Genomic DNA, 18,467 nt, shown 5'->3' with positions numbered 1-18,467 from the left:
AAACGAAACAGTAGGATCATAGAAGCTACTTGTAGAAGAATGATATATTTTGTAATCAATGCTTTTGAGTAGAAACTTTTAATGCATTTAAACATTTATCAAGTCATTAATTTTGTTAATTCCTAGCTGCATTTGGAAACCAGTTTGTTTGATTGGAATATTATCTTTATCCTATTCAATCCGAGTCATCCTATATAGATTGATTGCCATTCCATAGAAAATATTTCACAACAAACGGAGACAGGTTTCTGACTAGATAAAAGGCAAGGCAGATAGATTAAGAAGGAACTGTAAGCAGATCAAAAAAAAAAAAAAAAAACTAAACTTCTCAGTTATTAAATAAATACAGTTCTAAAGCTATAAATGTTATGAATTACAAAATATTGGTGTAACATTAACTCTTTATAATGCATAATTGACCCGATTTTTATGAGTTTCATTTCACTTATTTAGTTATTAAAATTGTTTTAAACACCGAAAGTCTTAATATTATTGTGTACAAATTTGGATGTAGAGATATCTGGATTCATAATAGATGAATAAAAAAACAAATATATTTTCACAAGTTTTTCAAAAAGGTATGCTTCTTCTGTCCGTGCTCGTGTTTAGCATTATTCTAAAAACTTGTAAGAGTGTTAGCAAAAAAAATTTAATGGGGGATATACTTTATTCCTCAGCATTTCATCATAGCGGAACACAAATGTGGACCAGTTTTTCAGAAAACAAAATAATCCCATATATTGAATAAAAATACAACTTCCACATTATGTGCTTTAAGACAACCATAATAACCAGGCAATCATATTTTTTATTAAATTAATAGTTCTCATCTACTAGCTATTTTGTGAACTGACTGTTTGTCGCTCTGTCTTCGATATACATAGAATTAATTAATTAAGTAATTAATGTTGGTTAGAAAATACAAAATATTACATTATATGCATAGTTTTTCTTATGATCTTAGTACTGTTTCCCTTGGTGACCAATTTATAATTTAATAATCATGCATGTAAGATGAATAAGCTCGTTTCTTTGACGCAATTTAGCGATTTCTTATACACATCGCTAAGAAGATTATAAATCTTTTTCAATATTTTCCTTCACCACAGAAAGATGTTTATTGATTTATTTTAAAATAAATCCGATTATGCAGTGGCGACATCAATTCACATAATGGCTTAGACAAATTGATTTCGTTAATCTTTTAAGTAGGTTATTCATAAATGCTAAAGCAGCGAAAAAGAAAGTAATTCATTTCAAAATATTTCTAAGTTAAAATAAATGTAGGTTAACTTTATATTAGCCAAATTAATTTAAACTTTTAACGTTCGAACCTCAATAGCTATATTTCATTTACCTAAATATTGCGATTTATTTTAAAATGTACAAAATATATCGTTAGGTGATGAAATTAATTGCTATATATTTTTCTGGAAAAGGCAAACTTAAAATTTATGCATCTGGATATATATATATATATATATATATATCTGTGTGTGTGTGTGTGTGTGTGTGTGTGTGTGTGTGTGTGTGTGTGTGTAATGATATTTTAATTCTAATTTCAATTTAATTAATTTCCAAGATTTTATCTTAATTTAGCCCATAGTAACTTCATTCTAAAAATATGCTCGGATTTCGTGATCCAATTCCACTTTCGGTTTAATTAATTCCTCTGTAAAACTAATGCGCCATCAGTACTACGTATCAAATGAAAGTGATACTTTCATTGCCCTTGTCAAAGGTCAACATATGTAATCCATTGGCACGTGGCCGAAAATCCTGTGTTATATAAGACTAGTGATCATTTGTTTCGGGCTCTTCTTACTTACTTCTGCTTTTGTGCCCCACTGCGCCTGCTTCAAAACAAGTTTCTTTCCCGAGATGGATATTAAAGAGAGAATAAAGTGAAATTAAAAATAGAACGTCTGGTCTATGTCTTCATCCTGTACTCAGCCAAATAATGTTATATATATAATATTGAAATTCAGAAAAACATTATATTTTTATTTTCAGAACTTATAAAAAAAGGTTTTAAATCGTTAACTTTGAACCAAAAATATCTGCCTCCGATAATGGATTTTATGAAAATCACTGAATACCTACAAAATAAATGTCCATAAATAAAAGTTTTAGAATAAAAAATTTGAATTTGAAAGTCAAGTAAGAGAATATTAAGAAAACGGGAATAGAATCCGGAATGAAAATTAAAATAACTCTCTTTCTTTTCCAGGAGTTTAAAATTTATAGAAGAAAGTAAAAGGTTTTAGAGTGCTGAGACACTATAAATTGCAAATTTACTTTCTGAAAAATATACTTATTTCGGATTTCCGCAGGTAATGCAAAACTTTCTGACTGTTTTCTGATAATCTGAAGTAATGTTGTTTGACTCAAGTAGAGATTTGAATTATTAATAATTTCGGAGAGTTTCATATTTTTGAAAGCTAATTAATAAGAAATGATAAAACTTCCAGCTCTAAAATGATATCAAATATTTAAAAAATCAAATATTTTTAAGTTTTACATAAAAAATTATTTTTATTCATTAACTTAATATTTTCTCACTTTTCTGAATTACAAATAGTTATTTTTAGTGGATCATCTAAATTTAGAACTTTTTAACACAGTACTGTTCGCACATCTGAGTGGGATTCTTTTGTTTGGCGCCGGTAGGATTTTTGTCGTTGGCGGTTTTTCGAGATATTCCAGGGATTATAAATTTTTGTTTCCATAAAATTAATAATTAATAATAAATAATTAAAATAAAATAAATAAATAAATTCATAAAATAAATGAATAAAAATTCGCGGGGCACTAATTATGTCTAGCCAGACTGCCAGAATGATTAGAGTTAACTGACGGCATAAAATTAAAGCTTTTTAATCATATTAATTGAAATTAAATCATTCAAATACACTATAATTCGATACAAGTATACCAGTTAATTAACAAAGATCTGTTCTATTATGTGAATGAACCAGTATATTCTCGAAACAGAACGTTAGAATCTAAAATCTAATGTGATAATAGATTTTACCTGATTTGTTTACTGTCTCTTAGGTCATCTGAAATGATAGGACGATACAAAAGAATTAATTTCAGGTGGTTCTAAAGCTCTCAGGCCAATTCCAAACGTCAAATTCTTTTGGGACGTTTTGATATTTCATCAGCACCGCGCATGTATATTCATCAAAATACAAAATCCACCAAATGTACAAAGACACCAACTGTAACCGTTACACATTTTTTAAACCAGCATAATATTTACTATTATGAATCGTATTAATATGCTTACTTAATTGATAACAAATGCGTTTCTCTAATTTCATGCGTTATTTGTAATTGAGTAGATTCGATGATATTTCTGAACATTTTGCGCTCTGTGATTAATACAGAGGATGATTAAAATCAACCATTCAGTGATTTTCATGGGAGACAGGCTGACATAAGTAGGTTTTACGTAGAAACATGTTGTTATAACTTTTATGTTATTTTGGCAACGAATTAAAAATAAGGATGCCAGAAGTTGCAGGATACGGTGTCATTGCGAATACTTACTGGAGAATGATTGGTGGTCTCTTCATCGAATTCTGTAGACAGCAATATCAGTTGAGCAAGCAATTTTATTTTTACAATGGCAGTTCAAAAAATGGCGCTGCCGATAATGGCGGTATTATAATTAGGCAGCTGCCTAGGGCCACTGGACTTAAAGAAGACCGCAAGCAGATTAATTAAAGATCTTTATTTTCCCAGTCATCAAATGAATAAGTTTGTAAAAAAAGATAAAAATTTATGTCGGGTTAATATTAAAATTTTATCAAGTATAATGGGTCATGTTCCTATACATTTCATTACGTTCAGTTAGTTAATAGAATGTTTATAAAACTGCCCATCTGTTTCAATAGTATTCTGTACACACGAGAATGTTGACCATTCAGGAGTGACAACAGATAAGTAAAAATAAAAAACATATTCACAAAGTTAATGAAGTAATATATATATATATATATATATATATATATATATATATATATATATATATATATATATATATATATATATATATATATATATATATATATAACCTAAAATAACTCATTAACATGTTAAAAAATGTACTAAAATTTGAAACTAAATTGGCAATCTTATTAAAAGAAGGAGTCTCATATTAAACATGACCTACAGCCACAAAATGTAAAATTCTTATGTGTTGCACGAAAAAAAGTGTACCGGTTAATCAGATTGTATCCCTACTATCTTACCTGTTTTCCATTAAGTCTCTGTCGATTATCGCTCGTTGATTTTATGCATGGTCATATGTCGCTATTGTTTAAATTCGTATGCCATAGCAATTTTTTTTAAATTATTGATCAGTGGTTTTGTTCCCTAACAATCTACAAGCTATGTTGAAAAATTCTCTGTATACTACTAGTTTTGATATAATCCATCTTAGTTTTTAGTTTAATGTAATCGTATTTTTTCCTGGGAAGAATAGGTAACAATAATTTCATTGCCTCAAAGTTTTGAGCTAAATATCCTTAATTTTGCTCTAAGTTTGTAACCAATAATAGTATCGGTAAAGAGTGAAACAACTATCCACGTTTAAGTAAAAAGCTATTAATTTTAAAGAAAGAATGCAGATTTAAAATATGTAGATATTATAAAAACCTAGAATTTGAGCTTTAAAGCATTTTAATAACTTAATTAAAGAGGGAGTAAATTACGAAAAACGATGCAAATTGCGATATATATTTTCTTTTTAAATAAATTTAGAGAGTTTTTAAAAATTTCATTTAAATACATGCTATTTACAAGAGAATAATTGACCAAAACTTCAAATCTATACCTGTAGTACTTTCTGAAAAATTCTACTTTGTTGTTAGAAATAAGATCCTAAAAAAGTGTCAGTATGTTCTATTTTATAAACAGGGATCCGAGAAAAGGAGAAATATATTCTACTCTCAAAGAGTAGCTCTACAAATGGTGACATAATTGTCAACATACAAGAAAAAGTTTGAATGAAATTTAAATTTGTGAAAGAAATAAAAACCTCAGTTTTACTGACTGATTCTTAAAAATTATTGGAAAATAAATTCCTATTTGTAATTACAACAAAATGCTAACTCTATCCTTAATTATGAATGCACATGCATAATTTCCTTTTTTATGATTTTTCCCTACATTTCGCTATTTTTCATGACTATTCAACTGGACTGCATATGAATCGATGAAAATGGAAATGGTTATAAATTGTTTTTACCTTTAAATTTAATTTCTCTCAGAAATGAAAAAGTTGAGAGCAAAAGCAGAAAGGATCTTCTGCATAAATATACTTGTCCTTAAAATGCATTTTAAAAAGATCATTTGATATCTGAAGTAAAATAATTTCCACTTTGATCGATTCTTTTTATCTCAACCTTATGCACAAAAAAGTGTTCTTACGACATTCTTGATAAAAGATCATTTCAGGCAATTAACATTCAAAACTGAAAAAAAAATCATTTCAAATGTATCAAACTCCAATTAAAGAACTCGGCACGATTGCCAAGCCTCCGTTCGATTCAGTCAACATATGCAAGGATCTAATTAGCTGCACATAAAAGCTCCTTCAATAAGTAACTCTCGGGCAGAAGACTAATGTTCCAAAGTATTCGTCTCGGTGCGAGTGGCTGACGCAGATTAATGATAAGTTATTTCTATTTCCATTCATTTCTTTCTACAAAAGCTTTCCTTTCTGCGTGTTTCTGATTATAAATAATACCGCGTGTTCTTGTAGGTTAATGACTGTTGCTTGTCGTAAAAATATTTCCCTAATGATAAGCGAAGATTGTGGTTCACTAATCCATCAAAGTCAGCTAATCACTGTGGATTAAATTACGATGCTAACGACGCTAACTGCAACCCACGCGACATTCTCGATACATTTTGTTCATTTTATTTTTCTTAGTAGCACAAAGTCTCATCAAATATTAATTTGTAATCGCGAAAAATGAGTTTGGAGTTTTCCTTTTCAAACTGTTTGAAGAAATTTTAAATTTTTAGCAATAAGTGTCAAGTCGTGTTGTATTCATTTTGACGATGATTTTTATAAATTTGAAATGATAAATAAATATTTTCATCGGTTCGGAAAAGGTGCATTTTTTAAGTCCTTATCATAAATATCAATTTGATGGGTGAAAACAACTTGCGATAAAGTAGATAAACATAATGTGGAAATTCCGTTTTAAAAAGAAAACAATTCATATTCACTAATGCACCATTGTAAAAATGTTGACTCCCTTCGAAATTTTTTATTTATTTATTTTGTAAATATTTATTTGGATTTTATTTATTTATTTATTTATTGTATACATAATCACCAAACTACTATAACCAAAAAAAAATTTTTTTTTACTTGAAAAAGCCTTTAATATATAGAGAAGGAACTCAATTTCATGAAATAAAATCATAAATGTTTGTTAAGATTAATTGTTATTTAGTTATTAATTGATTATTGTTAGCTAGATGAATTAAAGATTCGAAATAAGAAGCACAGTAAATGTCAAAATAAGAAGGAAAAAAAAGCATTTTCTCATGTTAAAAAAATAATAATAAAAGATAAAATGCAAAATTCTCAACCTTGAAAATCATGCAATGTCCACCATTCTCTATGTAATTGAAAAACATGTCGGGATATTTCAACTGTGGCTTATGTTATTGTGACCTGGAATATATAGAAAATGGTACCAAGTTTCATACGGAGGAAAGAAGTAGATATTGTAATGAAAAAATCCATATGAAAAATACGGAAAAGTTCATTGAATTCATTAAGCGATAACATATGCTATATGGAATCATGAAATAACAGTAAAAAATTCAGACGAAGTTTGCACAAATCAACACTTGCAGAAATCATTAATGAGAAGTAGATTGAACAACAGTTGCAGCACAACGCGCTCATAGAGAACTTGTTGAAGATCCATATCCCAAAGAGAAAATTCACTCGGCTGGTTCTTCTTTCGATTCGATTACTCCACTTATGTCTGTACTTTCGCTTTTATAGTTCCTGTAACATAACATCGAATGGTCTAGAAAAAGCTTTGGAACTCGAGTCCTAATATCGTGGATTTTCTCAAATAATTGGGATCCTTCATTTTCGTCAATATGGACGAAGGTAATTATTCATTAGATTATCTGTAAAACTGTCTTCCTTACTAGGATACTTGCTACGTGGAAAGCAATGTTATTGATTCATAACAATATTTTTGGAGTTGAAAATTTAGGACTTAATTGGGGAGGTGTGGTCTACGAGACCGTATTTTCCTCATATTCAAATTAAATTTTATAATGCAAGTATTAGTATGAAAGTCTTCCAATATATTCTACAGATATTTTTCTTGATATATAAATATGGTTCAGAAATTTTTCAAAATGAAAAATATAATTGCATTTGAACGTACATTTTCTTCTCAAATTGCATGTTACAACAAATAGTATTCTTGAAAAAAACCTATTATTTTTTACTTTTTAAATCATATTTATTTTCCCAGTATACAAAGGTATATAGAAAATATGTAATGGAAAATTCAGCAATTATATGAAAAATAAAATAAAAAAAATAAAAATTTAAAATGGGTAAAATTGATCTTTTTTTATCGGCATCATTTCTACGAGATTCTTTCGAGGGCATTTTAAACATACAGGTTAAGTTCTTGTATAAAAATCAGCCTGTAAATTCTGTTAATACTTCTCTTGGTATATTAATATATTTTAGAGATTTTTCAAAATACATTATCACTAAAAAATTAATTATATTTAAGCATACTTATCAGAATCAGTCGAATGCGAACTTTCATCAAAAAATCTTCTGTACAATTATCCTCATCACTATAATCACTTTCTGCTTCATTCAAAAGTCGTTGGAGGTCTGCTTCATAACGAGGATCTCTAGATTGGATGATATTTCTAGAACCAAGTTTTAGAGCCATCTGTTAAGCCTTGTATAATACTGAAGTACTAAAAGGTAGGTGCGGTCACACAGATGTCGCACAAAGAAATAGCTGAAATATTTTTAAACGCCTCCGCTGAAATCGATTGGAAAAGGGCATCTGTAGTGGAGGTCATGAAATGAAAAGCTACAGGGTCAATCCATTCGATTTAGCTAAAAATAGAATAGGGATAATCAGAAGTCAAGTCCATCCTTAACAGTCTGACATACCGCACTCCCTAGTTAAGGGTTAATGTCCTGGAAAACGCAGTCATTGCCGAAATTGATTGTACTCTGTCCTGTAAAATATGCAATTTAGCACTTCGTACGCTTTCCATTTCTAGCCTTGAATTGTGATCTAAGGTAAATAAAGATTAATGCTGGGACATACATTTAAAGTTTCTCTCAAAGCGCAACAACATCCTTTATACGGATCCCATTTGATGTGCTTCTGATACAGTTATACCACATATATAACGGCATTTGTAGCATGTCAAGCTATGATAAAATAAGAAAAGTAATGAAAGGAAAGATTGAAATTTGAAGATAAAAAAAGAAAGTTACTTTATATTTTGCATTTCTTCTTGCAATTATCTTCTCCTTAAATAGATTATCACTTTGAAGACATTAAAGAATATTATTGTCTGTCATTTCATCGGGCTACCCAGATGGTTAAGTCTCAGTTTTAGATTTGGAGATTTCCATCTTCCTATCTTAGTGCCATCAAATATGCGTTGCTTACATCAGTTTGTTGCATATTATGTCTTTGGCAAGGGATCATACATCTGAACTCTGGTTTATCGAGAAAGCCTCAGGACTAGGGTTTTTTCTCAGGGTCACCTTTATTTTTTTACTCCTGTCCAAAATCATGGAGTACGCCCAGAATGGCATTTGCGTTACTACAAATTGGATATAATATAATTCATTGGATATAATATAATTAATCCTTTATCACTTGTTTGCAAAATCAGTTCTTTTTTTTTCCTAATTGATCTGTATGAAATCTCAGTTTCGTATCTCTTTTTATATTGTAATGATAAAACACTTTCAGTTCTTTGAAAAATATCATCAAATATAATCCGAAAATGTCACTGATCACCCTCGTCTTCTTTGCTCATTTCGGAGATTCATTGTCAAATTTTAATGCTATTTTTGTGAGAAGGTAAGTCCATGATAACAGTTTATGAACAAACAACACTTAAAACATTATTTCCTCTTTTAAAGTGCGATAAACGTAAACTAATTCCCGATAAGACTATGGAAATACTCGCCACTCTGCAATTCAAAGTATCCAATGAAAGCAAATCCTGTCCCATGCGGCTGGAGTTTATAACGACCATAATCAGCCGTGAGGTTCTGGCACAAATTGCACCCAATCTGTCGGAATGGGACAGATGCGATGACCTGGTTTATTCTGGGCGATAGCACTACACCAGTCCATAGGATTTGTACCCGCCTCAATCCTCCATTATCCACAGCAACGTTTAACACCCTAGTCCCTAATTGTGCCCATTCCATTGGAGCCATTGAAGCGCAGCGGAATTAGCAACAGTGCCCTCCTAATGCCTCTGCACTTAGCGCCTAAGCACGGACATTCGATCCCGTGTCCCGAATAAATTGAGAGAGCTCTAGAACTGGCCTCATCTTATTAAAGACTTTTCCATCACGGTGCATCTCCGACGTCCAGTTTAGTTCCACGGGAAAGAGATTCTTCCGAGAGAAGAGTATTAGGATCGAAGAATGGCAACGGCGATTGAAACCGATGGGCCTTAAAATGGCCTCGGGAAGAGGAATTTTTAAAGGTGGTTGCTAGCAGTGATTAAGGTTCGTGTTTCTGGAGTTGGTTGATACTTTAATGGCTGTGTTACGTGATGGGACATGGCAGCAAGTGTAATTTGAACTCGGGGATTAACTGTAATAGATGATGGACAATTAAGGTGGCGTTAGCATTAATTTGGTCATAGCGGTTTTATCTTCCTTGTGGCTCTGTTAACTCTTGTTTTGATGGTGCTGCCTTTCCACACTGCTTACGCCCGCTAATCGAAATCGGAAAGAAAATTTAATACAGGCCACTTGAGGATCTTTCATTTGCAAACTTTAAATAATGAAGTATTTTAATAACTGTTCCGATAGTTGGCACTTCAAATAATTTCGGTTTCAGCATTGAGTAAAATGTGATTCATCAGATATTTACAGTATTCCAGTTTAGCAATTCTAAAAGTAAAAACTTTTTGAATTTGCTTAATGGAGTTCGACTGGAATCCAGTTAATGAGGGAATATGGTAATTCCGATATACATTTATAAAAACTTCATCTTAAATCATTCTTTCTTTCCTATAATTAGGAAAGTAAGTTCAGACATTTTTCTCGGTTTAATTTATTCAGATGGTGTTACCATCAAAATGAATAACTGTTTCTTTAAAGTATTTTCTGTTACTTTTTCAAGATACAATAAATTTTGTGATCATTTACATTGTAAATGTTGGCATACAGAATCGCCTTCTTTGTTACTATATTTAGCTTAAAAATTTTCAGATTATTTGAGTTTAGCATTTTTAGTACTTTGATTAGTAATATCTTTAAAAGGCTCAAAGATAATTGAAGGGCATTTTTTTTAATATGCAACATAATGCATGTTTACATTTACTTTCGTTTCCTTATTTTTATAGCGCAAAAAATAAAGCAAAGATGAATTCATACCTACCAAAAACTTGTTCTAAATTAGAAAATTCTGATTTTAAAATTTTATATGCACCATCTTAGACACCTCCTTCACATATGCGTAATTATATAAGGAAAATACATTTAATTTTAAGGTTTTGCTTACCAACACTAAAGTTTAATAAATATATCATTACATTTAGTGAAATAATTCTAAATATGATTCATGTAAAGTTTTATCATGTGTTTCTGAAAAAGTGGCCATTTCTAAGAAAGAAAAAAAAATATGGAGGGGGTGGAGAAGAATCCTCTATTTTTATATTGGAAACAATATAATATTTGAAGCGGGTTGGTTTCCAAGTTTCCAATTTATAGTGATGAAATACACAAATTCTCAAATGGATTTAAAACTTCACAAAAACATATGTATAAAAATTATAATAGAAATTATAACATATGGTGATATAATTAACAAATCTATTTCAGTTGAAATTTATTTAAATATCATTTATCATCCTTTTTTGAAATATTTCTACTTTTAAATTGAAAGTTAATAATTTTATGGAAATCTTTTTAAGTTTCTGATGCTTGCAAAAACGAAATGTGTCACTCACTTATATTCCCATGGCTGATATCTTTCTGCGTGCGGAATTGAGCTTCAAAATGAATTTTCACTGATTACAATATTGAACATCATCGAAGAATACTGAAAATTTAAGGTAAATATAGTTACTAGTGGCATTTATTTTATAAAAAAATGTAAGTATAATTAAAGTTAAGAACTTCAATAAAAATTAATATTGTGATTTCTTTTTTTAAAATCTTTTCAAGACTCCCGATTTACTAATTATCCGAAAAGTTTTAAAATAGTATGCTAAAATCGTGATCTAAAGCATTTTTAAATCGTACAAAAAAGGAAAAATCTTTAAAAATGAAACAATTCACTTGAGAATTATTTCATTTCTTAAGAAATGAATAATCAATTTAACTTACAATTCCACTACTAATCGTGATGATTCAAATTTTATGTACCTTAAATTATCATTTGCCAAAGCGAACTAAAAGAATCAAATGTATGGCTAAAGAAAATGAATCATCAAATGAAAAATTCTCAATTTCAGCGAGTCGTGAAAAGTATAGAAATATTATTGTTACACAATATATATTTAAAAAAATAACAGCTGTTTTTTTTTATTTTTCTATAAAAAATGACTATAGTTTTATTATTTAAAAAAGTGCCTTTATTTTAATTCCTTTAATCTCTGTTATTGTACTGCAACTGGCTTAAATTTATTTTTAGCATTAAATAACTCCCGCATTTAGCCAAGAATTTCTTTTTACAAGTTAAATAAATATCATATCTCCAAGGTAGGTAGCTTTTAAACATTATCCTTTCTTTGTGTTACATTTCCTAAGTATTTGTACATTAAACGTATTAATTTCAAAATAAAAAAAATCGCGTTTTTTTTTTTTAATAGACTTTTTTTGTCCTTTAAGAACAAGATTTTCAGGATGAAAACTAAAATGTTAACTTGTTCACTCTTTTGAAAATCTTCACTAAAACTTTCCAAACAAAATGTCTTAAGTCAATAACTTAGTAAAAAAATGGGTAAAAAAATCCAGTACTCTAGCTTTATTTTAGCAAGACATACTTTAAAAAAACAACCTTAAATTCCCTGGAGTACTCTATTATGCAAAAACCTTTAAAACCTACCGATAAAAAGTAAGCGTCAGTAAGAGCCTTAAAAAAATATCCATTTCAAGGGTTTAGCTATAAAGCCCATTACCCCACTCTAAGATCTCCTCAAAGAAGTGTAATTCTGGATTTGCAATGGCCTTTAAGCCTTCGTCTCTTTTAAACGAGCAATCCGGTGATCCGAGTCTAATCTTTGTGGATTACACTCGAAGAAGCCAACACGCGTTCATTCGTCTTCATTAATAGCTGTTGGCCAATCGGGAGAAGGAATATACGTCACGTGTTTAATGGCCGATTCGGATAGGACCGATGTCAACTTGAAATGAATGATCTTCCTCGACGAAGAATGATTGCATTTGTTTTTCCTTCGTCTGATTCTCGTATCTCAACCAGGAAGAAAACAATACTCATGAAATTTCTTTTGCTTTTTTTCTCGGCGGTAATAAATACAGCTCACACCTGAAACAATGAAAGTTCTTCTTTCTTGGCAACAATTCCTTGTAGAGAAGTGAAAGAAACAAGAGGAGTAGTTTCAGAGTAACTACATTGTTCGCTGAAAGAAGGTATCGCCTTTTAAAATGTTTCTTCTTGTAAGTGGAACTCGTGCTTTTCGATTGTTGTCTTTGATTACAATGAATATATGCTATACAGTAATGAATGAAAATTCTTTCAGCATATTCAGAATGCTATAATTCATGGATGGGGGAAAAAGAAAGGTCAATTGTAATTTCTGTTTTATCGTATTTGAAATATGTGAGCAAAAAATATTGAATCATAAAAAAAAAAAAAAATCGATCTCGGGATTTTTATGAATTATTCTAGTGAAGGAACTTGAAATACAATATCTATATATGTATCAAATTTTAGATTAATAAAAAAAAGGGATTCAAAGACAAAACAGCTTTTATGGAAATACAAAATAAGATATTTACGTAAATGAAATGATTTAATCTTTTGAGCTCCAAAGTCATGCCTGATTAAAAATTCAGATGTATGCATTATTTTCACATTCCTTTTTAGGTAAGAATTGTTATAAAAGCTGTAGGAAAAAGAGATTCAAATACAGAATAATAAAATTTTCACATTAATTTTTAATAATTATAATGAACCTGTAACTGTATTTTCTAGTTTTCTAAGCATTAAAGGAATTCTTACATTCTCCTATATATATATATATATATATATATATATATATATATATATATATATATATATATATATATATATATATAGTTATGCATCTTATTACTTTACGAACTGCAAAAGATTAAGATAATAGGATTTGTATATCGAATTTGGATTCTCTTTCTCAGCATTCCCATTTAAAATAGCTGAAAGTCTCAGTAATATCTCGGTTTAAGCACTGCATTTTCTGAGACGAATGTTTGAATCGGTTCAGAATATGTACTTAGATTCGAATCTTAATTTACCCGTTTTATAGGTTCAGGGAAATAGCTTTTTTCCAAATTATTCACTTGGTGCAATGAACTTTTTATTTATATAAAAATATAAATATGTTAATATTTTTAAAAGAATTCTTTAAAACACAATATATTACTTTTTAAAAATTGTTTAATTTCTAAAAATTTCAAATTATTCCAAGTTGCTAAATTCCTTCTATTACTCTCTTTAATTAATACTATTACTTTTTTTCCTTATTAATCTATATACACATATTAAAATAAAAGTGGGTATGATTTTGTGATTCCAATTGAAAATTTATTTGTTCGAAGTACTTTTAAACACATGCACTGAATTCGCATGAGAATTTTGTGTTTTTCTGAGCTAAAAATGATTTGCAACTATCGAAAAGAGCTCCGAGAGTAAAATACATACTTCATTTTATTTTAATGTTTAACCTCAGTCTTCATTGTTAATTTTAGTAAAATTTCCTCCAAAATAAGACAACTGCAAAAAGTTTTAAAAAAATAAGTATTTCAATCGAATTGCTTGCTTTGATAAAAAAAATAATAATAAATGTATTGATCCTTCTAAGCATTTCAAATATTCATTTTATTATAATGAAGTTTATAGTTGAAGCTTATATTTATATTGTATATTATTATATATAAGCTTATATTTGGTGATAAAATAAGAAAGAACATGTTTTCGTGTTTTTTTTTTTTTTTTTTTCTTAATTTGAAGCCTATCCTCCCCTTAAACAGTGGGTAATGATCTCAAGTTGTTTCTTCAAATCATTTAAAACAGCATTCGAGTCGAAAATTTTTCGCATAGCCATCTGTTTCTGGATTCCTCAAAATTTAAAAAAAATATACCAGACGATTAGCTGAATATTAAAAATGAAATATCAGCATTTTTTTAAAAAAAATTCAGTTCTCTTTTTGGAAAAATAAATTTTGAAATTTATAAGTATTCTACGGCTTAAAATCAAATAAAGAATATCTGCTGAGTCTGTTACTAGAAATTTTAGAAATACAGTGACGTGGAAAAGGGCAAAGTAATATTGCAGTTCAGTTTCCCAAACAGAATGTATAACGATTTTAAGAAATAGATTAAACTCGGTTAAGTCATATATTATAAAATATTAAGAAAAATGATTATTAGTTATTATTTAAATGAAATTGAAATACTGCTGTTTTATTCTTTATTTTATGACCATCATGACGAATAATATTGTAAAATAATATAATTCAAAGAAATTCAATGATGGAAGTTATTATCAAGTTCCGGGAGTTTTAGTTGTTTTTCATAAATGGTTTGTGTTACAAAAATGCAAAATTTGAAGATGCTTTCATGTTACAAAAATTCAGTTTAACAAATCAAATATTTACTTAATAACATATTCCTTTTGGCTTTTCATGAACTAACTAAATAAAAAATTTCCCAAGGATATATTTCTGTAGTAAATATGTATAATTTTGCCACATTTTTTGAAATCAGTAAACACATTTTTTTGGACTGATTTAGAATGACATTCTTAAAAACCTAGTTTTGCATAAATTTAATTCTAAACATTACTGAGTAGTTTATCTAATTTTTGAAACTCTTGACTATGTCTATAGACTTTAAAGTTAATAAACCGACTGTTTCATTCTTTGAATTTTTTTTTTTTGGATTAAATTGAGAATATGCTATTCTAATAACATGTTTCTATAACATTGATTATAAATTTATACTTTCTTGTAAATGAAGTATAGAGGAAATATTGTAATCATCAAAAAATTGACTATTATCCACATTTAGGTATTAATTGGATGCTACTTGGAAAATGTCATCTCAAAATGCATTTTCCGCCGTCAAATGGGCCGCGGTGGCCTGGTGGTAAGATCTCGGCTTCGGAACTGGAGGGTTTCAGGTTCGACAGCCGATTCAACCGAAGAACCGTTGTGTAAACAGGTCTGGTGCACGTTAAGTCACCCCGCTGGTGTGGCGTGGTGTGGAGAGGGGGATGCCAGCTCAGGTGTCGTCCTCGTCATCTGACCGCGGTTCAAAATGGCGAGGTTCGTCCTAAAATAGTCCTAGTGTTGCTTTAAAAAATGGGACGTTAATATAACTAAAATAAACTAAACCTCCGTCACATAGCAGTAAAGAATACAAAAAGAAAATTTAATCTGGATGCAAATATTAGATTCTCTTTTAATGATTATCAAGACTATTCAGCTGAATTCTAAAGTAACAATCCGAAAAATCAATATTCATCTTCTCTATGATCCTTTAATTCATAGAATACAGAATTTCAGTTTTTAACTTCAAGGTGAATTCAATTTTAGACTTTGCATAATTTCACTTGATGTTCTCAGATATGATGTAGAAAGTTACTTGATGTAAAGTTACCTGAAGATATTTAGTAAAAATTGGATGTTCCTGTCTCTAATTCTGTATTAATCGCTATTTCACAGTAATTCGCTGTATTAGTTGCTTTAATCACTATTTCTTTATTAGATGCGCCATCTTTGGACTAAAAAAATTAAGAACACGATTATTTGATAATATAGATTTCACTTATTATATTTAATGCTTTTTTGTAATTTTTTAAAAATTCCATAATAAAATTTTGTGACCACCCTACATTATAACTAAAAATTTTCTCTTTTAACAGAAAAGAAAATAGAAATTTATTAAAAAAAGGATCCTGATTTCAAATATTTCTCTCTTCATCTCCATTTTAGAATCGAAATGATTGATAACTTATTAATTTTTTTCTTCATTCTAAGGACAAAGAATAATTGATGTCTAATAAAAAAAAAATTAGCCTTTGCCATTTTACGTAATAAAACTTTGAGATGATGTTTTATTATCGTAACATATCAAAGTCTACTACGCAGTAAGAAAATAAATTAAATTAATAATTCCTTTAAGATTGCGTTCATTGTCTTAAGCATTTGGTGTTATCTTGAGTGTTAAGTTCTAGTTGCGCTAGTTATTTTCTTGTAAAAGAACTTTCTGAATTTCAGTCAGAAAAAGATATAAAATAGAAAGAAAAAAAAATATATTGGTCTTACTTCTGGTTTATTTTATTACCATATAAAAAGTGCATAAAAGAGTTTTTTGTGAACAAGTTCCTATCAACGCTTGAGATCCACATTAAAAAATTGAGTTCAATTGAATAGAAAGCCTAAAAAAACTGAATTACTTTTAAATTCATCTCAGTAAAAAATAAAAGTTAAGCTCTTATAGGAAAAAAAAATTGATGAAGAAATTCGAATCTGTTACGAAACATGATGTAAATTATTCAAAACATGCCGGTTATTTTGTGTAATGTTCAAGTCCGCTGTTTTTATGTCTTTTAACATAAAAGGCTCTCTTTAGAAGCAATTCTTTCAAATGAAGTCATGATTTATATTCACGATGGGATAAAAAAAACAGTAAATTACCCCGAAGCTTGCTTTAAATACCACCACAAAAAATCTTAAATAAAAGTGTTATTCCTTATATCCTCTATTAGAATAATGAAGTAAAGCTGGAAGGAAATGTTTAAGATAGACTTTTTTTACTCTCATCCTAATGGATTGTAAAACTTAAGCGATACAAGATAGAAACTTGAAATTCAAAATCAGTTAAAGGATGTATACTTTTTGGAAAATTTTCTTTTTCGCTTCTTTTTTTCATTTAGCTTTATTGTTTAGATGAAATATTCCCACATATAACGCTATATTATACTACTACCAGGCATTTTTTTTTGTTTCTAAAATCGGGTTTTTCTGGAACATATATTTAGATAGGAATCGCATACTAATTACTTATGAATATTTTTAAACCTTACTTACATATGAACTGGTCATTAAAATAAAAAAAAAATTATGAATGCACTTAGTTTAACATGTTATTCGAAACAACCTGCAATGTAACAGCCTTCATTTTACAGTTTAGCTTTTATGTATTGGGTCCGAGATGGCGTTATAGGGCATTGTCATCATGAGAGATAATAGAAAAAAGGCTTCTATAATTATTTATAAAAAATGTTTTTTTGTGTGTGTGTGTGTAAAATCGCGTTTTGTCAGGTAAGACATAGATAGACTTAAAAAGCAAAAATATTAAATATAAATAAAAATAAAGTAAAAAATAAAACAAAAAGAGCTACTCGAACCCGAGGACCCTCAACACACGCGTGAGCCATGTTGTTCTGACCATTATACTGCATTGCTCGCACTTAAGCTGTGTGTGTATGTGTGTGTATGTGTATGTGTGTGTGTGTGTGTGTGTGTGTGTGTGTGTGTGTGTGTAAAAAATGGAATATTTTCAGAAAGGACACATATATAGATAAACTTAAAAAAAAAGAAAATCTTAGCTAAATATAAAAATTTCATCCAAATCGTTTGAGCCATTTCCGAGATAAAATATACAGTCAGTCAAAAAAGTATTGGGACGCACTACAAGTTTAGATTTTTATCATAATATTTTACTTAAATGTACAAATGAAAACAAAACAATGAATATTGTTTTTATATATACTAATCATAATAATTTAAACAAAACTCACATATTAATGTAATATGATAATAATTGAAAATAAAAGAAATAAAGTAAAAAACCATGCTCAAAAAAGTATTGGGACACATTCCAATAAAATAAGAAAAATAATTCAAACTTAAAAGTTAATATCTTGTTGGGCCGTCCTTACTTATTATGACCTCTCATAGTCTATTTGGCATGGGTTGAATCCATTCTTTGCATAAAAGACTATCA

The 18,467-nt window shown here is 29.1% G+C and overlaps 1 protein-coding gene across 2 annotated transcripts in view; it reads left to right on the top strand.

Annotated features, from left to right (window-relative positions):
- LOC129985124 (alpha-glucosidase-like) overlaps positions 1-18,467 on the top strand; it is a 624,230-nt gene that overhangs the window by 212,156 nt on the left and 393,607 nt on the right. The window contains exon 1 of one of the 2 annotated variants that reach the window (XM_056095043.1): positions 12,704-12,910. The exons of the other annotated variant lie outside the window; for it this stretch is intronic. The gene's annotated coding sequence lies outside the window, so the exon portion shown is untranslated. Of the gene's footprint in view, positions 1-12,703; positions 12,911-18,467 lie in introns of those variants that run through there. 2 annotated transcript variants of the gene reach the window in all.

Source organism: Argiope bruennichi, chromosome 9 (genome assembly GCF_947563725.1).
Source record: "Argiope bruennichi chromosome 9, qqArgBrue1.1, whole genome shotgun sequence".
Classification (NCBI taxonomy): Eukaryota; Metazoa; Arthropoda; class Arachnida; order Araneae; family Araneidae; genus Argiope; species Argiope bruennichi.
The sequence above is the reverse complement of the archived record's forward strand: the minus strand, read 5'-3'. Positions and strand labels throughout refer to the sequence as shown.